At 45.1% G+C, this 23,237-nt stretch overlaps 1 long non-coding RNA gene across 1 annotated transcript; it reads left to right on the top strand.

Moving 5' to 3' along the window:
• Window positions 1-243: 243 nt before the first annotated feature.
• Window positions 244-22,541, top strand: LOC125107475 (uncharacterized). The gene is made up of 3 exons (XR_007129572.1): window positions 244-4,871; window positions 11,559-11,563; window positions 22,531-22,541. It is a non-coding gene; the product is annotated as an uncharacterized LOC125107475 (long non-coding RNA).
• The last annotated feature ends 696 nt before the right edge of the window (window positions 22,542-23,237 follow it).

Below are 23,237 nucleotides of genomic sequence, written 5' to 3'. Positions count from 1 at the left end.
GGTATGCATACAGACTTATGTATAGTTCTAGGCACATATACATAATATAAATATTAAGATTGGTTTTATCATAGACATCCTCGTTACCATGGTAAAATAAATTATATGTAGTAATACACAGGTACATGCCATTAGACAATTTGCTCGCACTCATCCTCATCCATAAAAAGATAATATTGCTTAACTTGAATGTTTTTGTGAAATATAATTTTATTTGTGTAGCTATAGGGGTTTTTTAAAATCTGCCTATCCTATCAGATCTATTTAATACCAGGAAGTAAAGGACTCATAGTTCTCCGATGCTTGTTCTGAGAGACCGGCTCACAGTCCATTATCCCAGGAACATTTCCTTTCCTCTCTTTCTCCAACATCTTATGTCCCCCACCTCTACTTCCCTTCTGGTTAAGGAATGGTCGTATGATCCTGTACTGCCCAATCCAGTAGCCACTAGACACATGTGGCTATGTAAGTTTAGATGAAATAAAATTTAAATACTCAGTTTCATTTCTAGTGTTCCATAGTATTCCACGTGGCTAGTGGCTACCATATTGGAAAGTACAGATATGGAAATTTTCTGTTTGTTCACAAAGTTCCATCAGACAGCCCTATTCCAGCCCATCTTGTGTTCTTGGTAGGAATAGAACTTCTAGGTTGAATACAAGATGGGGAAGTTGCTTTTACCAGATACAAGCAACTGAACTAGCCCCTGAACTCTCTGCAAGCTTCTTCGGTGCTAGCTGGAGGACTACTGCTCGACAAGTCTGCCAGGGTTATACCACAGCCATTTCAAGTTCAGTTCAAGTCGACTTTGAGAAGTGTATGCTAAAATACTCTTTACAAGCTAGAGCTTACAGGAAAGAGAATAGGAGAGATGGTCTCCTTGTTTCATTGATTATCGCCCAGCACCAGTGGAGGATTACGTTCTCTGAACCGTGTCCAGAGAAACAGGATAAGGAAAGGATGGGGAGGTGCATTACCCATGCTGGCTGAAGGAAGTCTAAGTTTTCAATATGGGAAAAAGAAGAGTTAAAGGTACAAGCTATGTGTCTTAAGGGAACAGATTAGTCATCACAATGATGGGCCAGATGTGTTCTGGGGACCACCCAACAGACTTGGGAGTGAGGACTTCAGTCGTCCAAAAACAGATTTTTCTGACTAATATGAGGAAGGACTTCTGTAGTGGCTACAATGACCTGAAATGAAGTGAAACTCCTCAGGAATGTTTTAGCTTCTCAAGAACACTTCAGTTGGGATGGACAGTCTATTGACTACAGTCAGACAAATTCCTATAAAGAGTAAACACCCTAATATCATCTCCAGATCTGCGGTCCAGGGGTCTATATCTTCTGGAAAAATGCTCACTGTGTCTAATTACTACACTTCACCACGCCTCTGAAATGTTAGGTTTTCTCCAATGCAGCTCAAAACCTGAAAGCATAAAGACTGTCTTTCTAACACATAGAATCCCAAGAACTCAGTGAGCTCAGGCAATAACTGTCATAAAGGGCCATCATTTTGGAGAATTTGTATTAGTGACTGTAGTTTCTTCTTAAATCATCAGAAATAAATGAAGGGAAGGGAAGAGGGAGAACAAAGGGGAAGAAGAGAATGGGAAAAAGAGACAAAACACCCTTCTTTTACACTCACAGAAAGGAAGGAAAATAAACACAGAATGTAACACTGACACCAAAAGCTTTTTATGATGGGATATTCAAACAATGTGCTGGCTTCAAACACTTTGGTTACTTCCAAAACTCAGAATACAGTTCAAAGGCCGTAAAATGCATGATGCTGTCTGGTCTTTGGTGACCTGCTCCCATTTCTCTCTCCCAAGCCCCACTCTGCACAGTAAGGAAGCTCTGGGTTACTGACTGTTTTGGTTTCTGGAACGTGCCTGGGCCTGTTCAGGACTTGGAACACAATGCCTCTGCCTGGAACAAGTTGCCCACACCGGCTCTGCACCCTAACCATCCCCACCTGTAGGGTTACAGCTTAAACTTTTCTTAACAAAAGAAATGCACTATGATTCCACCTCCTACCCATGGACTGGGCCTGGTACCTCTCTGGTGAACAGTTACGGCTTTGGACATTTTCTGGATAGGGCCAGACTAGACATAAGCTCATGTGTCATTGCCCCAGACTGAAACAACCCAATGTGTGTCAACCTATTACTAGGTAAACCACTGTGGTAGAGCCATAAGCTGGGATACAACTCAGCAACTTAAAAAAAAAAAAAATTAAACTATTTACATATGCAACCACCTTGATGAATCTCAAGTATATTTTTTAAAAGGAACAGATGATCTATCTATCTAATGATTCTTTTTATATAAAAGCCAAATGCAGATGACACTAATGTGATACAAATCGGAGTCTGAGGTCATATGATGAAAATGTTCGGAAAGGGCTCATGAGGGAGCTTTCTGGGGGAAATAAAACCGACCTTTATCTTATTTTAGTTAACACGAATGTATGCAATTGTCAAAATTCATCTAATTGGACACTTGAGAGAAACAAAGATTTAGTATTGATTTCTACTATATTTGTCTTTTGTCTTTGGGTATCTCTCATCCCAGTAATGTATTTGGCCTCAGTGGAGGCATCTAGAAGTCACCTAGAGCTCTAGGCTTTGCAAGTACCTCTTCTCCTCTGTGCATACTTCTAACTGCCCAGCTTGTCGGGACTTCCGGTGGTAGCTCTTGTACTGTTAACTTCTACCAGGTTCCTACGCTGATCTACACGGCTATGGACTGAAAGTTTGTGTCCTCCAAAATTCATATGTTGAAGCCTCACCCTCAGTGTGATGGTATCAGTCTTGAGCTTCCAAGCTCCAGAATCATGAGAGGTGTTGGTTGTTGGAGACATCAGTCTGTGGTGATTGTTCCAGCAGTCTGCATGGACTGAGACACACACTGTATCCAAATAGTGCTCTAGTTGCCAGCGGACCAACCAGCTTTATTGTCACCATACTTTTGGGGGACACAGTGAATTCTAGTGCTTTTTAAGGAAATAATTCTGCTTCCTGTTGGTCTACATTTGGGAAATAATTTGGCCATTATTATTCTCAGGTAGCCTCTCTGTATTGCTCTCCATCTCTTTTATCTGAGCTTCTCTGCAGGCTCTCGTGAAGTCCTTATTCTCTGCAAGGACGTTCACTGAGTACAGATGACCTGTCTCTTCTAGCCTAGATGGGGCTAAATACAGACATGGAAGGAAGGGGGAAGGAAGGAAGGTGATAAGTAGAAAGACATATAAATAGATGGATAGACAGATAGGTAAATAGATAGATAGGCCCAAAACCTCCAGTTCTTGATACAAACTTCTCCCCATTCCTCATAAGCTAACGGTGCCAAGGAAGAATGCTTGATACTGCCTAATTTCCCAAAACATGATAAGAAAATAAGATAGAATAAACAAATACTAGCGATAAGCCCAGCTCCTACAGGCAACACAGAATCCTCGCCATTTTAAGCCAAATCAATGGTAAAGCTTAAGTGACCATTTAAAAATCTCCACACACACAGATTTTTAGAGGAAGGCTCTGCCCCATTATGTTGCTCAGCCCATTGCCAGACACTTACGAAGTGGATATACCTCCTGCAAAGAAGCTCCCACAATCATATTTAAAGAAAGAATGAAGCAGGAATGCATATCAGGAATTTGGAAGCCTGTGTGTAACAATGATGTTGTATCTTTGCAGATTCTTAATGTAAATGTGTCAGGGGCTCAACCCCTACATGTTGAAGGGCCTCAAAGAGAGACATATATCAGGTTAAGTGAGATATACAGCCACAGCTCTGTTGCCTGCGGGTCATGGAAATCTAACTCAAGCAAGCTTAGATGGAAAGAGACAAGAAACATGAGCATATGTCACTGGCATACCCGGGAAACTCAGTGTCTCAGGACGCAGAAGATCCGGAACAGGAAATGCTTCTGTCTTACTCTCAGTCTGAATGCGGTCTTCATAGGATGTCACAGATGACCACCGCCAAGACGACTCTTCATTCTTCTCACAGTTAGAAACTCCAGTAAGAGTATGTTCTGTGTCCCCTTCATTCAGCTGTAGTCGCAGGACTCTCCCTGAATGGCCCACGGGAGGGAGGCATGCACTCATCTGGGGAGCAGGAGACCAGTGTGAGGGCAGAGAACTCCAACTTTTAGGACCAAGGTGCTTCCCGCCTGATCTGGAGGTCAGCTTCAGCAAAACGCACAGACTAACAACAAACAAAGCCCAGAACTGCTAGAGAAGCTTGCATGTGGGCTATCATACCCCCTTGTGTTTACCATGGGAAAAGGTCAGCACACCTTTTGCTAATTTCAAAAGCAGCAGCAGTGAGAAAACATAAACACGGAAGCTGAGGAAACTCCCACACCATCGCCATGCCCCAGAGCTTGGTCTCAGTCTCTTCGGAGGCAGGACAGAGGAGACAGATGCTTGAACTTTTCAAATGCTGTAACATATTGAGCTCAAAGTTAATGGCATTATTACTTTCTTTTCTGGTATCAGCGTCTTGGACGGGGCTTGGGAGGTAGCATGAGGGAGGTGAGAACAGGGCTACCCCAGTGACCTCTGGGCCGTAGGCTCTTTCATTAAAACTCTGCACATTCAAGATCATCTGACAAAGCAACTTCAGAGCCAGACAGAGGTAGTCACAGATTTGAGTGAGCCACTGCGAAGCCCTGTGATTTCAGGGAAGCCACATCATCTCATTTTCCTGTTCCCCATCTGTAGGACCGTGCAAACATTTGATTATGATGGACATGTGACCAGCACATTCTAAGCACTGCAGAACTACGTTTCTTTCCATGCCTTTATTTTAATCCCTGCTGCTAGTGAGATACTCTAGGCACTAAGAAATTTGAAGAGATATGTACACCAAGGCCAAAAATCCCCTATAAGAAGGAGTAGTTAATTTTGCTTTAGAATAGCTCATACAAGTTAGCTAATATTTTTTGCACTACCTCCTCTATGCCAATTAAAGTTCTAAGCACTTTACATAGGTTAGTTCCTTTAAGTCTCCCAAAAATACTATCAGGGTAGGTACTCAAGTAATCTCCCTTTTGCACCTGAAGAAACTGAAGCCCAGACAGGTAGAGTAACTTACCCAAGGTCACACAGCCAGTAGTAGACTGGGACTCAAATCAGCCAATTAGGCTGCAGAGTCTAAGCTCCTCAGCACCATTTTAATGCTTTCTTGAGACCAACTACTTAATTTATTTCAAATTGTTTTTATCGTTTAAAAAATCACAACTATATCATAATTGCTTCTGGTGCTTTATAAATTATAATTCAACTATAATAAGTATCTTCTTCAGTTGTAGGGCATTTGGATTTCCATTTGTCAAGGATAAAGTTCTCCCAATTATAAATACTATGGAAGGTTCTAATAAAGGAATTCACTTTGACCTTCCACAGGATGAAAAGGATCTCCCTAACCTACATATTTTTATGCGATCTTTGTGACGGGAACAAAGCCATGTCTGGGGACCACAGAGATATGATCATTTCTGAAGAGGTCATCTAAGAAAGATGTAGAGGTAAAACAAAGGATTTTGGTAAAGTACATTAAATGATCTGTCAATGATGGAATAGGACTGAATTGTCCACTGTCATCTGCTGAGGCAAGCCCATCCTTCTAGAATAAAAGTGAGAGAAATGATTACACTGTGTGAGAGGAGTCACCCTAGTCAAATGCATGAGACAGATGTGCTGAGGGCCAGGAGCATTCCTGGGGTGCAGAGAGAAGCCCCACGTTGATCAAAGCCACACCCCAGAGAAACAGTCCTGGTGGCTGGGGAGTGCTGCACTGTGAATTAGTATTAATATTCTTCATGGGGGTAAAAACATCCTTCTTCCTGAAGCCTCATACCCACTGTCATTCACAGGGAGCCAGGGAGTGGTGACCAAGGGGAGTGTCAGCGCCTGGGGCTCTGGTGGTACGGGTCGTCATGGGGCCATTGGCCTGCGACTTAAGGAACCGTGGAATAAATCCATGAGCATATCTGATCACTTCTACTTCCTTTTCTTTCCTAGGGAACTTTCATGGCGGGCATTAATGTAGACAGTTTATATAGGGATGGATTTATGACACATATGTGTGTCTCCACATACACATGTAACATGTGTGTCCACACACAGATATATGGCACGTGTGTGTGTGCGTGTGTAAGGATGAAGGATGGTGTTCCCAGATGCCCACTCTCCAGAACCCATTTGCCAAAGACTCGTTAGAGGGCAGTGGTCACTTCTGTCCCTTTCTGAGAATTACCCTCAGCGGCAAAAAGCCCCTTGTCCAAGGATATGCCCCTGCTCTTGGCTCTAACAAGAGTGGCCAGTGGTCACTGATAACTGGTCAGTGCTAGGTACAAAGGCCTCCAGTGTGATCAGTTCTGAAGGGCATCCTAGCCTGAGTCCCCGGGCACGTGCTGGGACTTGCTGGATTGAATCCTGGTTTGACTTCTCTCCCTTCCTTCCTACCTCCACTTCCTGACGCCCCACAGCTTTGCCCCTGAAACCACTGGGGGACGTGGGGAAGCTGCATGCAAACCTCCATCTCTCAAGGTCTGTTTCCCAGGGAAGCTAATGAAAGACCAAATATGAGTATATATTTATTTTCCCCCCTCTGGTGGGAGAGAGGATGGGAAAACATTTCCAGCTGTGAGGGAGCTGAGTACATTTTCCTGTCTCCTCTTAATGGGGACATTTACCAGGCTGCTCTCAAACGAGAGAGTGAATAAAGCTCAGAATACTAACCCCTGATCTGTCCCTGAGTTAAAAAAAAAAAAGATAGCTGGAACCTCTGTTAATTTTCCTTGCTAAAATGTGGATGATCAATGGGTCAACTATTAATAGATAATTATAAACACACATAAGAATCATTCTTAAAATATGTGAGTGAGAATTAAATAATTTCTGCTAATATTTTTACTATTTTGCAACTTTTTTATACATTTTGTAAGATTTTATTGATTCATTCATTCATTTGTTCATGAGAGACAAAGAAAGGCAGAAGCAGAGAGACAAGCAGGCTCCTCACGGAGCAGGGAGCCTGATGTAGGACTCTATTCCAGGACCCTGGGATCATGACCTAAGCCGAAGTCAGACACTTAAGTGACTGAACCATCCAGGTGCCCTATTTTATATCTTCATAGAAGAGCCCTATTTTATATCTTCATAGAAGATAACCTCACAAAAACATACACTCTCTGTTATCTGCAGTCTTTTCAGGTTGAAATTATGGAACTAATAAGCTAAGTTCATTATTATTCCATGATTTTTAAACCAGAGGAGCCCTCTAAGGTTTGCAATGGATATCAGTGACAGTAAGTAGACAAGAAGTCAGGAAAGGCAACAAGAGGGAGGGTACCACCCATCAGGCTTACGCACAGATGCCCTTCTGAAGGGGAGGAGAAGGGGCAGGAGGTGTGAGAGGATGAGCCTGGATGCCTGTGACGATGCTTTCCTGACATGAGGGGGTGTGGACATCCACACTTGGAGCATGTGTGTATTCTTGTGATTTTAGGAAGTGGGATGGTTTGTTATGTTATTTCTAATTCCTTTATGGCCACAAACATTTGTGATCTATTCCAGTTGGTCTGGATGCTTGTGTCCAATTTCTTCTGATTCTCTTGGTTGGTTGCTCTTGGTTTGGGGAAAGAAAAACATTTCACATAAGATCAACAACTGTAAACTTTGATGACAGCATTTCAAACAGCATATAAAAATTAAGGTCTCCAGGAGAGGTGTCTTTAGAGTAGGTTTGTATTTCTAGTTCTACAAAAGCTAAGGATTTGAATTGCAGATTTTTAAATATCACAAACACACCACCCTATGCTATGTGGCAGAAGGTGTGACGAAAGACCACACACAAGCTTTCAAAGTCCGATATGATGATAATGAAAGCTTCCCATGAGCAGAGAGTTTCCCCATGTTGTCGCCCTACTGTACTTTGTCAAGCAGGACACACATTGTGGGTGAATGGCTGACATTCCATTGGAGGACGCCCATCAGGGCACAGAAAATAAAGTAACCCAAGGAAGCTCAAAGCTTCCTTGTCCCACATTAAACACACACACACACACATACACACACACACACACACACACACACAGTAAACATGGAAAGAATGTCTAGAGAAAATGTGGGAAGAGAAAATTATGCCTCTGGAATTTTTCTTTGTTGGGTTTCTACTAAGACCTTAAGAATTCCCCAACCAACCACTGAAACGTACTGCCTTCCGTCCAGACATCATCAGAAGTACAGATGCAGGGCTTTATGCAACCTTTCTGTTCTCCTGCCGTCCTCTGGAAGCTAGGAGAAAAGAGCAGTGGAATGTTTGATTACCTAATTTCCCACCGGCCAGGGAAGCCCAGAGAAAGACCTGGGAATGTAGGAAGGGATAGGATCATGGCGACCACTCCCACTGGAACTGGAGGTAGGGGGTGGGGTGATTTGTCACATGACCATGACACAGCTTTGGGGGCTGCCAAGACTGAGCACTTCTCTAGACGTCCACTTGCTGGGGGCGTTCTTGTCTACTCTGATTAAAGACCATGTTAACGCTTAAGAATTTCATTAACTTGGCCTTTGAACGCTGAGAAGGGTGAAGGGTCATGGGGCAGAACCCGAGAGAGTCACGTGACGGGCCCTGGGCTGTGGGCAGAAACTTCTCTGAGCCCCTACAGTGTTTACACTGAGAATACAGGGGCAGTTTTCCAGAACAGCACGGCCACTCCGCATGACCCCTGGATCAATACGGCTGCTTTCCACCCCTTAAACCCCCAGTGTCCAAATCCGTTGTACATCAAGAGTGGATAAATTGAGAGGGAAAACGTTTTTAAACCAACTCCCGGAACGGTAAAACGAGAGGTATTCTCCAAGGAGACTTTTCTTTCTGGGCAGGTTTTCCTCTTCCGAAATGTCAGAGTACCTACAGAGTACTTAAAATGTCCACGGAGCAGGATTTGATTAGTCAGTACTTATGATTTCAAACTGCCCCACTCTGTAAGTATATATCCTACCACAAGTTTTTATTCACAAATCATTTGCTTTAATAAAAACATGCAGCAAGGTCTCTGTGGAATAAATGAGACATTTTTAGTCATTGGAGAGAAAAACTCAATGGATGTTTTCCCACGTTCACTACTTAGGACCTTGGATCAGGTCCAGGGTCTGAAGTCTTACAAGTTAAAAGGGAGAATTCTTTATGGAATTTTATTTTTGAAAACGTATATACACTCAAAGGATACATCCCAGCCGTATGCCCACGCGGTCTGATCCCGGGTGTGATGCAGAATCCTTCTTTGCGCTTAGAATTGCTCTGCCCACTTTAAAAAAAAAATGATTACAGGCAACTGTCAGAGAAAGGGAGAGATGGCAAATGATAAAACAGGAACCAAGAAATGTTACACCAAAAATCACAGAAGTAGCTGGAGTGGTGAGGGAGCACGGTGATGCGTGTGGATGAAGCAGCAAGGTGCGCAGGGAGGAATTGCTGAGTGAGCAGCACGGGCAGGGCCCCGAGGGCAGGGGCTCCACATCCCAGAGGGCAGAGTGGGGAGCTGCAGGAGGCCAGATGGGGCTGGGACGGGTGAGAAGGATATGGCTCCGGCCCGAACCGTGTCACTCAGGTTACAGTCCAGACTCTGGGTGTGTGCTGGGTGCGGAGCTGCAGCAGGGGCCGGGGGACAGCCACCTGCTCTAATCCAGGACCCCATCAACCCAGGCTGTGGTTCTGGGTGTGTGCTAACAGTCACAACCACGAGCAGGGGCAGAATGGGGGATGTGTGAGGGCAAGAACCTTAGAGAATCCCCTGCCTGAGGACCAGGAAGGAGAGCACCGACATTTTCTGTGATGCAGAAGAATGTGGAAGGAAGAGGTTTGGAAAACTGGAATTCACCCACTGATGGGATAAGCCAGCAGACAGAGAGGCATGACAGTCTGGCATTCAAGGAGAGTTCTGGGCTAAGATAGCAGCCTATGGGCTTTGGGTGAGAGGTGGACAGTTCTTAAAGCAGAGGGGCTGGGGAGGTCACCCAGAGAGTGAGCCCCCGGGATGGAGCCAGGGTGCTGGGGATGAGAGGGACCAGAGATGGAAAGAAGTAGCTCAGGGCACCAGGAGGAAAACAGGAGAGAACACTTCTTCCACGTCCTGGGAAGGATGGGTCTGCAAAAAAAGAAATAACCCTCTGTGCTAGATGCCCCTAATGGTCGAGGAAGATGAAGCTGGTGGCGTGTGCTGGGTTAACAAGGGACGTGAAAGTGACCTGAGCATGAGCTGTTGGGGAGGCCTGTCTGCAGGTTTCAACAGAAGGAAAGGAATCACAGAAGCTAGGATAGCGGATGCCACCACCAAGGACAAGGCAGACAAGCAGCCCATAAAAGAAAATTAGTTTGAAAAACTGAGAAAGTTTAGCTGAAGCGTTACAGAGCACCGGAGCCCTGGGGTCTCAGAATGAAGGAAAAAGTGAATGTGGAACGGTCAGTGGTGTCCCCCTCTGTTGTGGCCTCATGAGCTGTGGCCTAAGATTGGATTCAGGCATTGGAACAAGACTCGTGATTTTTTAAGAGAGTGATTTTATTAGATGAGGGAGCCAGATTGTAGTGCGATAAGGAATATCTGGGACGTAGGAAGGCAGAAACCCGCTGCTCAGTCTATTTCAAGAAATTTAATATCTACAAGGAAAGGAAGATTAGGAAGTGTTTTGGCATTGATCTCACAAATACCATTACTTTTTATAATATAAGATGCATATATTTTCATATTTTAACAGCTCTGAAAGCAGAATGCCTCTTACAATTGATGGCATTTTTCAGTGTTAATTGGTAGCATTTTTTCACTCTATGCAGTGCATAATGTAGTGGTGCATTTTGTGATCGATATGGCCTCAGATTTCATAAACTATGGGTATAGAATGAGTGTCTAAGCCCAGGAGAGGAAACAATGTAAGTGGATGGCAAGGCAGAGGTCACTGGGAACGGCCTCATCGTTCAGTAAATATTTGCTGAGGGAGTGAGGTCACAATACTGATATGGGCCATGAGTGGGTTTTTTATTATGGTCCTAGGTCCAGGACCAGAGGGACGGAGGCGGGCAAAGAGGACCCAGGAGGACAGAGAGTGATCAGAACATTGTTCGGTGCCCTGAGAGGGGCACGCTGCCCTGCTTGGGGAAGGGGAGGAAGAGGAAGGGGAGGTGGGGGTGTGTCCGTGAAAAGGAGTGTTTCTAGGATTGAACAGCTCCTGCTCACGCCCAGCTCCAGGGTGTGTCACTGGGAGGGTTCTAGAATCGAGACAAAGGTGAAGGTTGAGGGAGTGGAGGAAATTCATAAACCTTGAATTAGGGTGTTGGGAGGGCAATCGACATGCACAGTGGTTGATAGTAGATAATAGTGGTGGATAAAGCACAGAAGGGAAACCAAGGTCTCGGCCCTCAAGGGCCACAGAGCAGTGACCCCAAACAGAGCAAGTGTCAGGATGTGAATGGGAGAAAGCTGTGAACTTTGAGAGAGGAGAAAACTGTGAATTTTGAGAGAGGAGAAAGCAAAGCGTGCGTGAGATAATGTGGCCCCAGCAAGAAAGCACCCCAAAGACGTGAGCACCTCCTGCGTGCCCCTGGCCTGGTGGGGAGGACGCATGGTCTGGCTTCCTCTGCATGGAGACCTGTGGCCTACGTACTCTGTTTTGGGTGAGACACGGGGAGCTCACAGGCACAGTACCAACAAACGCTGTGTGATAACTTGGCATCAGAGGCTCCCCTCTCTAGGAAGCGTCTGTGCACTGAGATCTTTGCTCGAAGTCAACTTCAGAGTGAGAGTCCAGAAGAGTCAAACCCAGCTCAGAAATGGGGGTCACTCTTCAGACTTCGCAGCAACTTCCAATAGCGGCCTCATATCCAGGGGTGGAGCTTAGACGGCTACCTGCTCAGAGCCGCTGCCCCAAACCTAGCAACTGCTCAGGGCCAGTCAGGGCAGGGCAGGAGTCCTCTCTCTTCTTTAAGACTTGGAATGTTCTCTACGAGCTGTGGGAGTGGGGCTGGGAAGAAATGGAAAGGATGCTGGTGTCCCTGCCCCACCCCCTCCCTGGAGACCTTCCTTTGCGGGGGCAGACCCCTGCTGTGAGCATCTCTAAGAGTCCCAGGGCCACCGGCAAGGGAAGGGGAGTGGGGGCAATCATGATGGCTGGGAACGGCAGCGTTTGGGGGTCCTTGGTCTTGAAACACTGAACAGCGTTAATACTGAACACAGGAAGAAACTCAGGATATCCCGGCATGTGAGAATGTGCTCTGTTGTGGCTAGTCCTGTCACACGGATATGAAGATGGTACAGACCATGCCAGATAAGTGATCTCAGCTGCACCGTGGTGGCTTTGCCAGTGATCCCAGAATATTCTGTTCTCTCTGGCATTAGTCGACACTTGATTATGACGTTTTCCTCATTGCTCCGAATTTTTACTTCCGTATCTGAGTCAACCCTACCGCTACCCGTGAGGTAGATCTTGTGGATAGTTCCAGTTTCAGGGACCAAAAAAGAAGAATTGGTCCGTCAAAGTTCATATAGATAGTAAGCGGGAGGATTTGAACTTGAACTTGGATCTTTCTCAATCCACAGCCTATGCACTTTGGAGCAGACAATATTGCCTTTAATGGATTATGGTCCAATATCATTGAACCGTACTTCATTACTCAGTCCAGTCCTGTGAATACAGGTGGTCAAGTCACCAAAGCAATTAGGAAAAAACCCTTGGCTCTGGGTTCCTGCAGGGCAGAAAATCAGGGCATAGCCATCCAAACTCTTGGGGAAATTGAATAATAAAATGCTCTTTGCTATTTTAGCTGAAAACCATTCTTATTTATAGTTAACTGAAACCAGCCTAACTCAGACTCACGTCTACTGTTTACCCATGAGTCACCCTCACATGCGAAAGCTTCAGTCACGGATCCACAAAGACTGTCTGAGGCTCATTTGCCTGCTGACAAGGTTTTCTTCGGTCTGCCTTTTAGAAAATAACCTAAGGAGCAATCACTTGTAAATGAAACAAACCTGTGGGTGGCAGCTCCCCTCTGATGGTCCTGGGACCCGCTGTCCGCTCGGTGTGCTGCACACAGAATGTGCCCCAGGACCTTGGCATGTTCTCAGGCGCCAGCCTATCGGAGGTGCATGGAGGGTGAGGAGCTGAGTTCTCTCTGGGATTCTCTCCTATGGCAGCTGAGGGGCTCGGCCCCCAGGAGAGGGTCAGAGAGTGGGTAGGCAGAAATTCCAGTTGGTCCCATCAGGATAGGAATGCCGTGTGGGTCCCCGGACACTGGTAGGAGGGACAGCCGTGGCGGGGAGGGGAAAGGGGAGGATGCTGGCAGAAAGCAAGAGGGCGAGTCCTGTGATGAAGGTACACGCCTCTCTATGAGGGACACATCGGTCACCATTTTGCAGAATGTGAGTCTCCCAAAGCACTTGGTGTCGACTCCGGGGAGAAAACCTTGGGCACAATTTCCCAGGTTTTCATGATAACCACACACCTGTAGTGAGTCCTTCTCAAGGGACCGCTGGGGTGTTTCCCAACAGAAATTGGGTCATTCTGGAGGCAGCGTGTTTGCAGGCGAGCTGGTCTCTAGACACAAACAGATTCTCTTCTCTCTCCTCTGCCACTGCTCTCCCAGCCACGCTCCGTGGCCTTGAAGCAGGATCACATGGGATACAGCATGACTGCACCCCAGTCCGAGTATCAAATGTCTAAGGAAAATGACTCTCTGGTTCCCTTCAGTCTTCTGTTCCATTAAAAGGAGTATCCGAGACTGCTGAACGTGTCTTCTTAAGTAAACTTTCTAACTAAAAAAATATATTTGATATTTTAAAAAATTCAAGGAGAAGGACACACTATTTCCTAACCCAGAGCCCTTATACATGATAAAATAATTTGCAGCCTGTACTCTGCCTTCTGATTTCAGCCAAATCCCCCGAGGACAAAGAAAATAGATAAAAAGAGCTGATGGGCAGGCAGAGGCAGGAGACCCCCAGCGGCTGATCTGTTTTATCAGATGACGGCCCCCAGCACATGCTACAGAACAGAAACGAACATTATTCCGTCGTTCTGAGCCACCCTTGTTCTGGGATCAGATGATAACCCTTTCAAGTTAATGTCTCTATTTTAAAATTCTTTACTCTTCATTGGATTTTTTTTTTCAAGTCAAATGTGCATACACACTTACAATTACGTGTACAGATATCAAAGGCCCATTGAAAACATTTGGCTTAATACCAGGAGTAAGCCCGTCTACCAACCGTCACCACTTTCCGATAATGCCAAAGGAAAAAGACCCCCGCCCATGTGCCCAGTCAAGGAGGCCTGTGGGGGGGTCCAACAGGTGCGGAGGGAAGAGCTGTCCTCCTAGTCCTCCGCCCCACAGTTGCCTTCTGGGTGAGCAAAGAGGGGCTGACTCAGAGCTCTCCCTTCTTGAGAGCTCTCCCATCTTCTAAAATAACTTGCTCATCTTCCTGTTGTGGGAAAGGGCATCTCAGGAGAACTTCCGTCTGAAGATGTCAGTTTTATTATTATTTGGGGCTGGTGAGACCACTGGATCAGGAAATGATGGCCATTGAAAAGTCAGTTTGTTACTCTCCTTTCCAAGAGGAAGCAGGCACGCGGTGCCTTCCAGGGCCATGTGGCGGAGTCCCGGGGCAACGCGAGGCAAAGAGAGCAAGGGAGAAACACCAGCCCCTTGAGACGGGATCAGCAGGTGTGGAACTGTCTCGTTTAAGTAATTTTAGTGGACTCAGGGGTAGGGTGGCCCCTTATTTGGTCCCAGGCCTTTGGGGTGATCCGCAGGGGAGACAGTGGCCGGGAATGTGAGAGCCCCATAGAAGGGGTTGGGATGGGTGCTTTGCTTATGAAAGGGGCAGTAGCTTAAAGGGGAGTGTTTTGCTACATGTAGGAATGAGCTAACTCTGGAAAGAAAGTCTCTCCCAGGTCAACAAGAGCCCAAGATGTCAAAGCACCCAAAAATGCAGAAAATGAAAAAAACACCATTAATACAGGGCCTGTGTGCCCCCCACCCCACCATGACCACAGTCAAGGAGAATCATTCTGCTTAGTATCAGGAATTCAGAAGGAGATGAAGATTCCTTAATGTGCATTAAGCCAGAGGGCCTCAAATTTTATTGTGCATATAAATCACTGAACGATCTTGTTAAAATGGTTTCTGATTTAGTGGGAGGGATGGGGTCTGAGAGTCTGCATTTCTAATAAGTCTCCAGATAATGCCCCAGCTGCCGGTCCAAGGACCACACAAGTGGGAGGGCATTCAACCTTAATTATGTGTCCCATTTTTTCAGGCATGCTCACTTGTTAAGCAAAGACTGGGAATATTACTTAATGTGCATAAAGGAGTTTTAGCCTAAGATTTGCTTGCATGAAGACAGCTACAATTAAAGGCTTTTTTTTTTTTTTTTTTTTTTTTGCACAAGCCAGTTTCTAGCCCCAAACAAGATGTGATCTCACCATACAGCTCATCCGATAAGAATGGGCCCCGGACCTCATTAATTCTCAAGAGAGAAGCGTACCAGTCAGCCATGGAAACTCATGGTCTTCTAGGCTCTGGGACAGGAAAGAGGCAGGTCTGTAAGATGGACAGATCTTAAGGAAGTGTTAGAGACTGTTTGTTCTGGCATTAAAACCGGGAATATAATCAACCCTGAGACTGACTCAGCAAAACTAGAAACTCCAGCTTTTTCAAAGTAATCCCAATAATCCCAACCAGACATGACCTAGGGCTAGCTATGAATAAGGATACAGAAATAGGTTTGGGGATAAATCCACCAGGAGGGACTTGGGGAAGGAGAGGAGAAGGGAGAACAGGCAGAGGGTTGGGTATTCACAATGATGAGTTCCTTGTAGATTTGGGGTGAGTAGAAGTCAGCACTGGGCCAAAGACTAACTCCACTGGGAAGGACAACTATGTATGCCACCAAGAAAAACACAACACGGTAGATGAAGTGGCCCATGGTGCAAGGAGCTCAGCTTCACTAGGCGTCACCAGTAACATCTCGCACCCTTGCTCTTGGCCAAAGGAACCACATTATTCATATTCAAATTAAACATTTTAGGGATCTTGGGATGACAGAACCTTCCATTGTGGGGGAAGCAGCACAGCTCCAAAGCCTTAGAGGGATGTTCAACGTGCTTCCACAAGACAAAACAAACCAACAGACGACAAGCCAAAGGCTCCATGACCAAAAAGAGACATCTCTCTACTTGTCATTAAAAGCAGACAGTCTGTCTGCAGAGTCCAAGAGTCTATATCACAGAACAGGCTGTTTGCTGGCGGGGGGTGGGAGCCCGAGCTGCTTAATCCCATACTCTCTGGAAGGGGGCCGTGCCATCAAGCTGGTGGTCGGCTCTCTATCAGACCCTCCGTGTGTGATGAGGGCAGAGCGTGTGTGTGGACGTGCCTCTCCTTTGTAAAATACTGTTGTCACATTGCACACAGCACGTTTGCCCACAAGCTGAGCTCCCTCCGATCCTGAAAGGGTTCATTCCTATCATTCCTCAAGACTCAACATAAACGCTGTTTCCCTAAAGAGTGTCCTCAGAGCGTTCAAATCAAAGCTGGACTTTTTGGTAAACAATCTCATTGTACCTGAGTTTTTCTTTCACAAAGTGTCACATTCTTTATGATAATATATCCTTGGGGGTTTTTACTCATTTGATGCCTGACCTCCGCTAGTCTGGAACTTCCCTGAGGACAGAACGGTATGTGGGTCTTTATTGCCACTTATCTACACATAACGCAGGGCTCAGTGCCCAGAGGCCAGCGAACGTGTATTTGCTGGATGAGGACGGGAGTGAGTGAGTAGAATGATCCCATGTAGCCTAGAAAATGTTGTGATTATCACTGGTACTGCTTTATCACCACTATTCCAATTTTGGGTTCAGTTTCTGTTAATAACTCATAAATGGCATTCTCTCCACGGAGGAGCAAACAGCAGCTTTCATTTTACATTAGTACGGTTTCTAAGCTGAAAGATCAGTTCTTCCTATTCCAAGGAAATTTCTAGTCCGTACATGACATTTCTTTAGATGTATGCAGGGACACATTCTGTATTCCATTAAGTTTTAGCTAAGACTATTTTCAACCTCGACTCAGTCTGATTATCCCAGCTATGTTGGATGTTAAGAACCGTGTTTAACATTAGGCTCAGACTCAATCATAAATATGCATTAGCTTCCGACTCAGTGCTGCATCCTTGGCCCCGGGCAGGATGAACGCATCATGTTGTCCCTTCCAAACCACCCCTTGCTTGCCACCCCAAGGGCTCCTGAACCCCTGCCCAACACCCTCTCTCCCCAGCCCCCCTCGACCTCCCCAGGAAGGCTCGGGCCCGTCCCTTCTGCCTCTCCCCCTCACACATCACAACCATGCAAAGATGAAGAAGCAGGGAAGGAGATGGAGGGCGCAGAGGAGCAAACAGAAGTACCAGAAGTACCAGCCGCTGTGAGCTAGATAAACCCTGCTGGCTGCCACTTGGACACTAACCCAGAGTGTCGAGGACATGTCAGCATTTGAGATGGGGGACGAAGATGGAAACCAAAATGTTTCTTTCTCCTCTTCCTGCCACACCACTCCCAATACACCGTTGCTCTGTCCACGTCATTGGAGATGGGTTTAGGCCGAGGCACATGGAACCCCACCTAGGTCAGGTGGTCAGGGGCAGCTTAGGAGCTCATTATAATCAGGGCAGAAGGATTAATGGTGGCTGGCCATGAACAACCAGGAAGCAGGCTTCTTCTGGGAGACGATCCACTCCATGGTTTGATTGATTCTGTGCCCTCCTCATGCAGGTGGATTCACCACAGTTGGCCCCACGCTACAGCTACACTTCTCATCCATGGCTGCCTGTGAGGGTCACCTGAGAAGCTCTGGAAACTCTCAGAAGGAAGCATGCGGGAGGCATCCCAGACCAGCTAAATGGGAGTCCCGGGGGACCCGGAGAGGCGTGTTGGTGAAGTGTACAACCACGCCTGAGGTCTGCTGAAACCGAAGTTAGCGTCCAGTTCCACTCTCTTTCTCTTAGAATATGTTCTGCTTTATTTGAGGAAAGATAACATCAACCGCTTCACTCTACATGGAAATTCTGTTTTCCCACTCACTTTTACGGTAACTCTCTTGCCACAGCTATAATTTTATACGAGGCCTTGCTGGCATTTGCAGAGCAAAAACATTATATGTATCTTCTAGTGCCAAAAGGTGTAGAAAGTTTTGTTGAAACCGTGGAGGGGGAGAGAGCAATAGGTTTATTTTAAGATCATAACATTTTTATTTGATTCCCCCCCTCCTTTACACTGGCTGCTGTTACTTTAAAAGTCTTCTGGCATTTCACTGGCAATAAACAGGGCAAAACAAACTGTTCCTTCCTTTAGATTGTGCAATTTTTATGGCTCTGTTTTAGAGAGACCAAATATGCCTTTTAGAAAAAAAAAAAAAAATGCCTGCTTAACCACCTTCTGTTTGTAAAGCAGCAGGGCTCTTAGCGGACAAAGCTCAAGGGTGAGGTCATGATTTTCTGCGTGCCTCACGATTTTCAAAGATCCTTAGAAACACCTGAAGTTAAGGGACACTGACTACACTCGTTCCTAAGTCAGGCAAGGGCAGGAAACGGAACCGAAGACGGCTGAGCTCACTGTGAACCCGGTGGTCACACAGATGTTAAAGCAAATGGAAATGTCTGTGAGACCATGGTGGCTCTGCCTTCGACGTAACCAAAGGAGTGGGTGCGGAATCATCCGTTCCCACGACGTTTAGGAGGCCAGCGACCAGACGGAGCCCCTCCACAAGAAGGCAGCCGGCACGCGGTGGATCCCACGGCCATGCTCTCTGATGGGGGGTGTCAGCGGATAAGCCGCCGTGCTTCCTGTTCTCCCATCTGCTCCCTGTGTGTTCACGTAGGCTTACAAAGCCCTCGAGTCAGGAGCCGGTCCCAAGTGGGGAACTGCATTCCAACATATGACTCGGGCTGGGGTGGGGGGGGGAGGAAAAGGATTTCATAGAAGTAAATATACCAAAAGATGAAATCTGAACAATTTGGAGTGTTCTTATTCTTCTCAGGACACCCGTATGTTTCTCCTGCAAGGCAAATAGAGTCCACTATCGAATGGCTTTCTGTATGTTTTCTACAGTTCTTTGCTGCCTTCTTTAATATTTTGGGTGGTCTTAGCAGCAACCTGAAAAGGTTATGATTTCCTATTTTGGAACTACTCAAAATCTCTTCCAGATTTAACCCGTCCCCCTACCTCCAGTGTCCTGCCTCCTGTGTATTTCTAGGCAGTGCAAATTGAAACTTCTCTCTAATACCACTTTTTTGTGTTGACACCTTCACCAAGGACATTACAGTAACAACAATAATATTTAATTTTTATGGCTTATTTCCTGCCCCACCTTGCTAAGTACACTCTCCGTGCTGTTTATTTTATACAGCATTAGGAAGCATTTATTCCTTTATTACACCATTTTATCATTGAGGATCATGGACAGCTTAAGTGACAGCCAAATATCACATAGCTAGAAAGTAGAGCCCAGCCGTTTTATTAAAAAACTCCTAACATAATGTTGAAATCTGTCCATTTTTCTCTGTAGCTTTGACAGTGTTTGCTTTTAATACTTTATTATTAGGTGTACCTAAGCTTAGTTACATCTTCCTTGGAAAATGGAAAATTTATGTTATCTAGCAGCCCTCTTTAGCAGTGCTCTCACCGTAAGTCTCCTTGCCTGATAAAATAGTATTATATCGGCTTTTTTTTTAATTTTATTTTTTATAAACATATATTTTTATCCCCAGGGGGACAGGTCTGCGAATCGCCAGGTTTACACACTTCACAGCACTCACCATAGCACATACCCTCCCCAATATCCATAACCCCACCCCCCTCTCCCAACCCCCTCCCCCCATCAACCCTCAGTTTGTTTTGTGACATTAAGAGTCACTTATGGTTTGTCTCCCTCTCAATCCCATCTTGTTTCATTTAGTCTTCTCCTACCCCCTTAACCCCCCATGTTGCATCTCCTCTCCCTCATATCAGGGAGATCATATGATAGTTGTCTTTCTCCGATTGACTTATTTCGCTAAGCATGATACCCTCTAGTTCCATCCACGTCGTCGCAAATGGCAAGATTTCATTTCTTTTGATGGCTGCATAGTATTCCATTGTGTATATATACCACATCTTCTTTATCCATTCGTCTGTTGATGGACATCTAGGTTCTTTCCATAGTTTGGCTATTGTAGACATTGCTGCTATAAACATTCGGGTGCACGTGCCCCTTCGGATCACTACGCTTGTATCTTTAGGGTAAATACCTAGCAGTGCAATTGCTGGGTCATAGGGTAGTTCTATTTTCAACATTTTGAGGAAGCTCCATGCTGTTTTCCAGAGTGGTTGCACCAGCTTGCATTCCCACCAACAGTGTAGGAGGGTTCCCCTTTCTCCGCATCCTCGCCAGCATCTGTCATTTCCTGACTTGTTAATTTTAGCCATTCTGACGGGTGTGAGGTGATATCTCATGGTGGTTTTGATTTGTATTTCCCTGATGCCGAGTGATATGGAGCACTTTTTCATGTGTCTGTTGGCCATCTGGATGTCTTCTTTGCAGAAATGTCTGTTCATGTCCTCTGCCCATTTCTTGATTGGATTATTTGTTCTTTGGGTGTTGAGTTTGCTAAGTTCTTTATAGATTTTGGACACTAGCCCTTTATCTGATATGTCATTTGCAAATATCTTCTCCCATTCTGTCAGTTGTCTTTTGGTTTTGTTCACTGTTTCCTTTGCTGTGCAAAAGCTTTTGATCTTGATAAAATCCCAAAAGTTCATTTTTGCCCTTGCTTCCCTTGCCTTTGGTGATGTTCCTAGGAAGATGTTGCTGCGGCTGAGGTCGAAGAGGTTGCTGCCTGTGTTCTCCTCAAGGATTTTGATGGATTCCTTTCTCACATTGAGATCCTTCATCCATTTTGAGTCTATTTTTGTGTGTGGTGTAAGGAAATGATCCAATTTCATTTTTCTGCATGTGGCTGTCCAATTTTCCCAACACCATTTATTGAAGAGGCTGTCTTTGTTCCATTGGACATTCTTTCCTGCTTTGTCGAAGATGAGTTGACCATAGAGTTGAGGGTCCATTTCTGGGCTCTCTATTCTGTTCCATTGATCTATGTGTCTGTTTTTGTGCCAGTACCATGCTGTCTTGATGATGACAGCTTTGTAATAGAGCTTGAAGTCCGGAATTGTGATGCCACCAACTTTGGCTTTCTTTTTCAATGTTGCTTTGGCTATTCGAGGTCTTTTCTGGTTCCATATAAATTTTAGGATGATTTGTTCCATTTCTTTGAAAAAAATGGATGGTACTTTGATAGGAATTGCATTAAATGTGTAGATTGCTTTAGGTAGCATAGACATTTTCACCATACTTATTCTTCCAATCCAGGAGCATGGAACATTTTTCCATTTCTTTGTGTCTTCCTCAATTTCTTTCATGAGTATTTTATAGTTTTCTGTGTATAGATTCTTAGACTCTTTGGTTAGGTTTATTCCTAGGTATCTTATAGTTTTGGGTGCAATTGTAAATGGGATGGACTCCTTAATTTCTCTTTCTTCTGTCTTGTTGTTGGTGTAGAGAAATGCAACTGATTTCTGTGCATTGATTTTATATCCTGACACTTTACTGAATTCCTGTACAAGTTCTAGCAGTTTTGGAGTGGAGTCTTTTGGGTTTTCCACATAGAGTATCATATCATCTGCGAAGAGTGATAGTTTGACTTCTTCTTTGCCGATCTGGATGCCTTTAATTTCCTTTTGTTGTCTGATTGCTGAGGCTAGGACTTCTAGTACTATGTTGAATAGCAGTGGTGTATATCGGCTTTGTTTTACTGAGATCTGACTACTATGACTGTGTGTGCAGACACTTAATTCAATGCAAATATATATATGTATATATATATGCACACACACATATGTAGATACGTGTGTGCGTGCTTATTGTAAGTTCATATACATTTATCTGTTGACAAGAAGAAAAATTTTCAACCATCCCAATTTTCTAAATTCTTATAATTTGGTTGTGTCTCTCTCATAAACAGCAATCAGCTGGGTGTTTTTGAAATCCAGTGTGAAAATCCACACACTGAACTTTACAGTGGCCGGTATTAGTTGCCCTGCTGTCTCCCTTCCCCACTTCTTCCTCCAGCCCAGGGGACCCTCTCTCTCGGGCCTTCATGGAGCCGAGCATCCCAGTAAGTGTAACTGAGCACAGGAGATCAGGACGTGGACAGAGGAACACAGCCAACTCCCAGGCACCCAGGTCACAACCTCAGAAAGGAAGCCAAGGTCTCCACGGCTACCCTCTGGGTTCTTGTTGACTCTGAAATGCTGACAGCGAAGGGGCACCTTGGAGCCAGTGATGCAAGTCAGGAGGCAAAGAGGACAGGGTTTCCCACCAGCCCTGCCCATCACCAAGTACTGTTAGGATGGAGGGAAATGCTCTTCTCTCTCAGTACAGAAAGGCACCCACTCTTCCATCCATCCAATAGGCTTACCGACAGGTGCATCTGTGCTACCATCTCATTTCACCGTCTAGTTCACGTTGTCCACACTTGAACTCTGAGTCTTCAGGTCATTTTGCACTTTTTACATGACAGGGACTCACCCTGCTGAGTTGGCAATAGGTAGGCCTAGCTTTAAACCCCCACTCCATCACTAACTAACTAGTCCTGTCTTAGTCTGTCAGAGGTGGAAGGAGAAGCAGACTCCTGGGTGGGTAGGGAGCCAGAGGCAGGGCTTGATCCTGTCCAGGGATCACAACCTGAGCTGAAGGCAGATGCTTAACCATCTGAGCCACCCAGGCGCCCCAGAGCAGATGAAATTTAGAACACCTTTCTGATCATACCCCTTGAATTTTCCGTGTTCTGTTTCATTTTTGCTGTTATTATGTTTTGTATTCTTGCATCAGATTTATTCTCCAATTCACTAATTGCCTCTGTAGCTGTGTAAGTCATGATTAAATTTGAATTAAATTGAATTTTTTTAAAAAAATTAGCTTTTTATTTCTCATTTCTAGAAATTCTATGTTTTCCTCCCACATTTGCTTTTCTGTTTTTTAGGATTCTTGTTATTTGCTTACATTTTTCATCTCTTATATTTGACGATATGAAATATAATTAATTAATGTAGACACATGTAATACCATAGATCACATTACACT

This window comes from Lutra lutra, chromosome 8, assembly GCF_902655055.1.
Source record: "Lutra lutra chromosome 8, mLutLut1.2, whole genome shotgun sequence".
NCBI lineage: Eukaryota > Metazoa > Chordata > Mammalia > Carnivora > Mustelidae > Lutra > Lutra lutra.
The sequence above is the reverse complement of the archived record's forward strand: the minus strand, read 5'-3'. Positions and strand labels throughout refer to the sequence as shown.